At 32.1% G+C, this 8412-nt stretch overlaps 1 long non-coding RNA gene across 1 annotated transcript; it reads right to left on the reverse strand.

The window, feature by feature from the left end:
* Positions 1–4416: 4416 nt before the first annotated feature.
* Positions 4417–7837, reverse strand: LOC124363890. The gene is made up of 3 exons (XR_006922564.1): positions 7703–7837; positions 7135–7216; positions 4417–4576 (listed from the first exon to the last, which is right to left on the reverse strand). It is a non-coding gene; the product is annotated as an uncharacterized LOC124363890 (long non-coding RNA).
* Positions 7838–8412: the final 575 nt, after the last annotated feature.

Below are 8412 nucleotides of genomic sequence, written 5' to 3' on the forward strand. Positions count from 1 at the left end.
AAGTAATCTGGGTGAATGATATACAGTATCTCTATCAAAACCACTCTTTCCAGGAAAAATTGAGGCTATGGACAATTATAGTTCATAGTGCAAGGAATAATAAAATTAACAATATTACTTTTGAATAAACACTTTATATTAATATAAAGTAGTAATATAAAGTATAGTATTAATATAATAAAAGATTTATATTAATACTAAGATGGATTACCTTTACAATAATACAGTAGTACTATAGCGCTGTACAGTAATGTAATATCTTCATTTAAAGGTATATCATGAATATTAAAGAAGAAAAATCTTTTTAAGTCACGCGGTGTCGTTTAAAACTCTTCAGGATCTAACGTAGCTGAAAAAATTTAGTCAACCATAGGTCGAACAGCTTTAATTTTCTAATGTTCAATCAATTCCATTCGTAGTATATCACTAGGTACTTGCAGAATTTTTATCTTTTGATTATTAAACACGTAATTATTTTTTGATATTTATCTTTACTTTATGCGAAATTATATCCATCATATAATTGTTTCATATTACATCTCATCGAAACATTCTTACCATAAATTCTTGAAATAATTCGGTACAGCTGTGGGAGAGCTACTTCCACAGATTTTTTGACAGAAACTGATCATTTGTGTTGGATTGAATAATAGGGCTGACATCTATTTATCATCACTCTCTCTTTATGACAATAATTTCAATTTTGGAATAAAATATCCCCCCGAGTGCCATATATCCACTCTCTTAGTGCCACAGCTTTTTAGGCGTTTTTACAGTTCTCTTTTTAAAAAAACTGTATAAAATACAATTTTGTAATTAAATTGTTCATGTTATATATCAATGTTTTCACAAAACAATAAAGAATAAAAGAAGTATAACAGTATTGTACGTACTCTCTGTCTGTTCAGATATGTAGCCCTCCGAAGTAAAAAAAGTTTCAAAATTTTGTCATGTCCTAATATCCATTACTCAAAATATAACTATGTACACAAAAACACAGTTTCAAAATAGCCATATTATTCCACAAATAAAACTTATTAGCCGGGGCACCAAAATCTGCTTCGGCCTTTTTTTTGCTTTAGCAAACTGTGCACTGGCGTAATTTGACCCTAGCTTGAAAGTTCATTAAGGTCCGGTTCGTACTCTTCACCACTGCCACTTGAAAAATCACGAAGTGAAGTGTCTGAAGGTATATTAGGAGCTTCAAAGTCATTTGCATCGTTTTCACTAGATATATATTCATCTAAAACGTCCCGAATTTCACTAAAATGTTCCAAAGTATCACGGTCCATGTTTTTAAAATCACATAACACCGCAGTCAGCTGTCAACAGTACGCAGTTGTAACGTGTCGTCAAAAGAAAGTATGACATAATGCACTGCCTCCACAATTATGCATTGTCGCGATTATATGTACCGGTACTACGAGTATAACAAAACTTCATCTTTCAAATGATACAAAATTTGACTACTTTTGCTGCCATTTTAATATGAATATATTCAAACAAACAAAGCGCTGTTATATAGTCGAGGGCGCGACTTTGACCGCCATAATAGGTATTAATTAATTAGTCGCGGCCGCGACGAAAAGCGCTCGGTGGGATATAGATAGGCTCCATATGATGTCTGTAACATGTAAATATCGAATTTATGACAACGTGTTTTAAGCTAGTATTATACCCGTAGAATTATTTGCTGTGTGATTTCTGTTATTGGAAATATTCCTTCCGTTAGTGAGTGTGTAATGATTTAAATGCAGTATGGAAGGCCGATATTCAGTTTTATTCTGGGTTCAACTTAGAATATAAATTATTAAGATGTCTAATTTAAAAATATCAGAGGTTTAAAATCCATTTGTGCCTTGAGAAATCTGGCATTACAATTTATTTAGACAATGAGTTAGCATTTTCAACAAAACATGGAAATATTTAATTGTAATATTCTTCAAAATGTAAACCGTTATAATTTATTCGTTTCTTTTTGCAAGTGTAACTAACAACAAAATACTAAATTGTACAATTTATCTGAGAAAATTTTCCCACTGGTATAAGATACTGAGGAAACTCCTACTGTACTTAAACCTATAAGGTCTTCCTGAGTGACAAAATATTCAGGATGGGTGATTGAAGTCGTCTTTTACCGAGATCTCATAGTGAGACCACCATGATGTGTGGGGGGGGGGGGTTCAGTGGGCACTATCTAAGGCATGTCACCTTGGAAGTAGAGGAGGCTCTGTTCCATGTATGTCACAGGAGATGCCTAGTAAAATTCCTGTGTCAAGTGACTTGCACGCTGCGAGTGCCAAGTATAAAAAATAATAAATGATTGAGGTTTGTTCTATTTTAGAAATACAATACAAAAGCCAGTTACATCGTCTTTTCATATTGCCTCATAATATACTTCATTGAAAAATTTGAGGTAATCTCTTATATTCTGTACTTTATTGTGGTCAAACTATGTACAATTTGGAAATTATGAAAAAAATGTTGGATTAAACTATTCCAAAAATTATCATAATTACTACATGTATAATAGCCTAAATGGATTAGAATAGTCGCCACGACTATCTGTATGTGCCAGGCGTGCGGTCAGGCATTACAATAGTACGCCCCAATACACGTAATCAAATTTGGCAAAATACCACAATGATATGCTGTTATGATTCTCATGTAAATTTTATAAACACTGTAATGATTGGTTTTCTTGTTCGATTCTTATTCTTGGAAACAGGTTCCTTTAGTTTACTTTTTAATTCAATAAGCCATATTTTAATGCCGCATGCCACCTTTTCATAAAGGTAGTCTCGATCTTAGGGTTTAGAAACTCATAAGAGCCGGCTATAGTGAACCCTAAAAGAACAACATTTAAACCTCGAACATTTAAAAGTCATTTGATTATATATTTATGGGAGATGTCTCGTGCTAAAGATGGTCGATAAGCTTCTAAAATATCTATAATTCTTCTTGAAAAGCGTATAGTTTTTCAGTATTGAAACGATAAAGTACAACATATTGTGAGACCTTTATGAATACCAATACAAAAATAATTTAAAAGACGTTTTGATGAGTATTAAGTTTATATTTACAATGATATGTCTTCCATAACAACTGCTGTATTTAAAAGTGTTTGGTTTTTAAAATTCTTCTTATGTGCTAACGGCTAAATTTACATTGCCGCCAGTAAAGGCCTCCGTATTAATAAAATAACACGGACTCTGTAAAAAAACATAACCGTTAAATTTTAGTAAGCTTAACGTGGAAAGAATGATATTGGTTGAAAAATAGGATAGTATTATATAAAAGTTATAAGAACCAGACTCCCTTCCAATTCGTTGTAACCTTGGTTTCTCTTATATAATTTTAGTCTGGAAAAAGCATTACCAGTCTGATACTTATACATTTAGACATGATTCATATACAGTATTTTATATAGATATTAATAATTTCAAAATTTATGATTTACAATTAATAATTTAGGCTTATATTAATAAAAAATATCTTTAAATATACGTAATAGTATATTTTCACTCTGGAATTTGTTATATCCATCGTTATTATATAAAAAAACAATAAGTGGTATATTTTTAACTTCTGTTTATAGGTTCGACTACTTGTTATTGACCATTTTTATCGTGAGAACAATTCTACTTTCATAGTTGGATCTGCAATGTAAGGGAATGCCCGGCTGAAACCACTGTAAATGTCTTGAAAGACATAAATTTTAAACTATTGAGTCTACCATCCATCACAGATTCAATTATTTGCACTTCTCGTCCATCCTCTACTTCAGGTATCTGTATATGCTGTAGTTTGCACTGTTCATTTCCATTGAATACATTGGTAGCAAATATTATTTTACGTTTATATGATAAACATTACGGTTATACGAGTTGATTTCGGTAAGTTAAATTTGGCTGGAAAATAACTTCAGTTTTCAAATTACATAATATGTATTAGGTTTTAAGTTGGCTCGCATGTAGGGGATAACAAATATTTAAAAATGTTTAAAAATGTCGAATAGGTAATTGTAATCATGTTGAGAAACAAATAAATAAGTGAGATTTAATAAATATGACTAATGACAAGAGATTAAGAAATTATTATGAGGTTTTTCAACTACTCTTAGTTGTTGGAGCCTGTGTTATTGATTCAGATGTAGAAAAACTCGTTGTTTTTGCAAGAGAACTCAGGTTGTCTGGTTTTGTACTTTTAATGGACGTAATTGTTGTTTCAATGTCTGGAGCACTTGTCTGAAATGTAGAGGTGGCAGGAGTTGTATTTTCCACTGGGAATCCATTCTTGGTGGAAATTGGTATTGTAGTTGTAGATTCCGAAAATTTTGTCTTGGCTTCAGGTTTAGGAGTACTTGTTTTTTCTGGTTGGTTAGTTGTATTTGGTTGGTCAAAAGACGGTGTGTAGTCGGTTTTCTTTGTTCTTTGGTGTAAAAAGTGGCATCTTTCACAACACAGTCGTATTCACAGTTTTCATATTCGGCACTGCCTTCAACTGGAGTACAAGTAAATGTACATTCTGCCTCTTGATCTGAAGAAATGAGTTGTTTTTGATCAAATTGAATTGGCTAAAACAAGCAATACAAGTGGTTAAAATATGTATTATCTGTCTATCTACAATTAAAATAAGTTTTTTATTATTTTATTTATTTAAATAATTACTACCTACCAATCGAAAGTCCTAACATCTTCATTTGGCTTTTGTGAGTTTGAGATAACACAGAGTACATCAAGTCAAGCCTTCACTAACGCACTCACTGACTCACTCACTTGTCACTAATTCTCCAACTTCCCAATAGATCAGAAAGTTGGAATTTGGTACTTGTAGCCTATGTCTCATGACTGAATTTGAAAAATATACTAAAAAACAAACAACCATACGATTTGAATCCCTTAGAATTACTATTTATGTTTTTCCAACTTCGCGATGGTCTAGAAAAGGTAAAATATTACACACATGCTCCTCATGACATGTACAGACAAACAAAAGCATTTTTATCGAAATCAACTAATTGTAGAAGTTGAAATATTGGCGAATCCCTAGAAGAACTATAATTTCGTATTTCAACTTCGAATGTCCTAGAGAGATGAAATTTGATATTCATGTACGTTATGCTCTCACAAACAAAAGTCAAGATATTCAATGAAGACCAACTGCCCTTAGGGGTTGAGACGGGGTTGCTACTGCTAGAAGAATTATATTTTTGATTTCCAACTTCTCGCTGTCTTTGAGTTGAAATTTGCCACACATGTTCAAAATCACCATTGGGCTCAACTATATCACACCATAAGTGACTTCATAGAATTGCTATGGACTTAGTATTCTTCCACACTGCCCTAAAATAGTTCAATTGTTTCTGATATTGTTGTTACTATTAATTCAAATTTGATGGAATGCTGTAAAGAAACTTATGTATTTAATTGTTACTCATAATAAATCTTTCATTCTCGAACTTCAGGCTCTCAAAACATTGCTCTTTAAATTTGAAATTATCCTGAAATGGGTCAGGAGATTGGAATATCTCCAGATACAATGAGTTATTTTCAGGAGTGTTTATCATCCCATTAACTATTGATACGTCTATGACGTACGTTTTATTCAATATATATATATATATATGAATGTTTGTGTGTTTGTCCTTTATGGAATCGTAAACTATTTGACAGATCATTACGAAAATTTATATGTATATGTATTTTTCCATGAAGAAGGTTTCTATGGAAACTCTATGAAGGTCTATTGATGTAACTCGCCTCCAGGTGGCGTTGCCAAAGATAATAGTTTTCAATGCGCCTGCACATTATAAACTGAAATTACGAGACAGTTACGAATATTTAATAGCCAGACACTATTTGAAGGCGCTAAGTTATGATGTTTAATTTTGTCTTTAAGATAAATTTCTGGTTGAACTTAAAGCTTGAGATTTAGACCACTTTATAATAAAAACACATGTACGTGTACAATGGCTATAAACATATACAGATTGTCTTGATCGTGGCAACAAAGCAAACTCTACATCGGCGTTTGGAAATATAATTTACTTGAGCCAGAAGTGCACATACACGGGTAACGCTTACGAAAAGCGTGCGAAGCCGCGGGGAACAGCTAGTTCACTATAAAATCTATTGCAAAGCCACGGGTAACCCGATAGTCGTTCTATATATTTAAGGCAATTTTGCATTTAAAACAGAAACAAACAAATTATTTTTAAAATAAATACAATAAGGTCCAACGCATACCATTCCTATATCTAATACCGATATAAATACAGGGTTTCCTGCTTTGTGTTTCATAAAATAAAATTATTTTACACTCGAAGTATATTGCTGGCAAATGCTGATTAACCTGAATTTTAAGTTCAGCTCTAATTCACCTTGATCCCTGGAATCTGTAGTCCTTGTCTGAAGAGATACAAAAATATCGCGTATGAAGGGACTTTCAAATTTCAGATGGTAAAATAGAGCTAAAATCAACATCCAGACAATTATTTTAAGTGGCGTTGGAAATTAAAAATTTTAATTGATCACAATTTTAATTTAGAACGGGGAACGAATTGGTTCTTAAAAACACTGCACTAGAGCTATTTGTCTTATTATACAACTAAAATACTGAAAACAAAGGAAGAGAGGGTCTTACTTAGGAATATCCGCATTTAAACTGTCATTAATAATAGAGATAACAACACTTTTGAGACTGTATTGAGTGCTTTACTTATAGCGGCCACAAGATGTAGGCTATTTTTACAGAACTTGCCATCCATATTAATTTAAAAATCGCATATGAAGAAAATTAAATAAACTCTAAGTAGAGCAGAACTTGTGCTTGTTGCTATTATTTGTACAAAACCCATAGGGAGAACAGTAAACATAATATTGTGAATAGCTAAGTTATTAGACAATAGTATACAATTGAAATTGTTATGGTTAATTTACCAACAAAATTAATTAAAAATAAACTATGTTCCATTGAAGGCGGATGTTAAAACAATAGCAATAGGCACTTAATGATAGTGATAATTAAAGATCTTTAACTTTAAATGAAAATTAACGATCGTCATTTACCTAGTTTACAATATAATGTTATGTTTAGCTTATATCAGTATAAGTTATATATATATAAACTGACCTTAGAATGGCAGATTACTCCAAAGATAACAGCAGTCCACAATGGAAGAACTGAAGAGTCGGCAATGTAAGACATGACGTATCTTTAACAATAAAACATCAATGTCACTTAGTGTAGGATGCTTAACAATTTTCAAACCAAATAGTTGTAATGAAATGTTTAACATAGCGAATACTGGGTCAGTTATTGCCACGAGAATTTACAAATGTGCTGAATAATCTATTAGTTCTCTTATCAATGTTGTTTGGTGTCTGGAGATTTCAGTCCGAATTCCAGCTAAAAGCCTCCTCGCATAGCATCAAAACAGTAGGGCTTTCAATAAAACAAGATAAATAAATACGATATAGCCTTACTGCATTAATACAGTACTTTAGGTCTTTACTGTATAGTTAGTTTACTTTTAAAATTCTGTAATTTCATTCTTTAGTTCTATAATTACTTATTCTATTTCTGTTATTTCATCCCAAAACAGAAGAAAAATAAATGATTGATATTCACCCGTCGATAAATTTTAAAATTAGTGTAACTTTTAGAGAATAGAAATAATGATGAAGAATAAAATACCTACCTACAAATTTCACTCACAAGTCACGCCCACAAACTAAGTAATAATGACACACTTGTCTCTTCTTGAACCTAAAACTTAACGATATAATATAATTGAGTTTCAGCGACCTTTTAGTAACGTGTAATAATGATCACGTAGTACAATGGTGCTATTATTGTCCAGATGATTTATATTCAGCAGATTGATAATAGCTTTGAATCAATTTTGTTCGGTGATTATTTTGTAAAGATCCGTGACCATATTTATTTGCAACCATACTTTTAGAATGAGAAAGTCATTTTTCTAGTTGACAATGGACAGAGATATATCGTCTATCTCATATTTTACAATTTTAAATTGTTCTAAATATAAGGAATTAATACTATTGATTATAATTATGATTAGATAGATTATCCCATATCTTTCAAACTAAAATTAAGTGCTAACTTTTCATCAGTGGGTTCAGTTAGTAGAAATCCTATTATCCAAGCCACCGAGTGAGCCGAGACTGTTAAAATAATAAAAGTTCAGGTAGCGTATGGAAAATGACACTGAAGATACTAGGCTTGTGTTCGCTGAACTAGCGGCTGTTGGTTCGGGCAGTAATGGTAGCGGTTTAACGCAACTATTTGTTGCTGCCGGTAGTAAGTCACGTGTACTTATTACCCACAGAGACATCGAAGGGTGGCTTAAGAGTCGGCTGTAGAGAAACGACCTTGAGTTTCCCCCAT

Source organism: Homalodisca vitripennis, chromosome 5 (genome assembly GCF_021130785.1).
Source record: "Homalodisca vitripennis isolate AUS2020 chromosome 5, UT_GWSS_2.1, whole genome shotgun sequence".
Taxonomy (NCBI): domain Eukaryota; kingdom Metazoa; phylum Arthropoda; class Insecta; order Hemiptera; family Cicadellidae; genus Homalodisca; species Homalodisca vitripennis.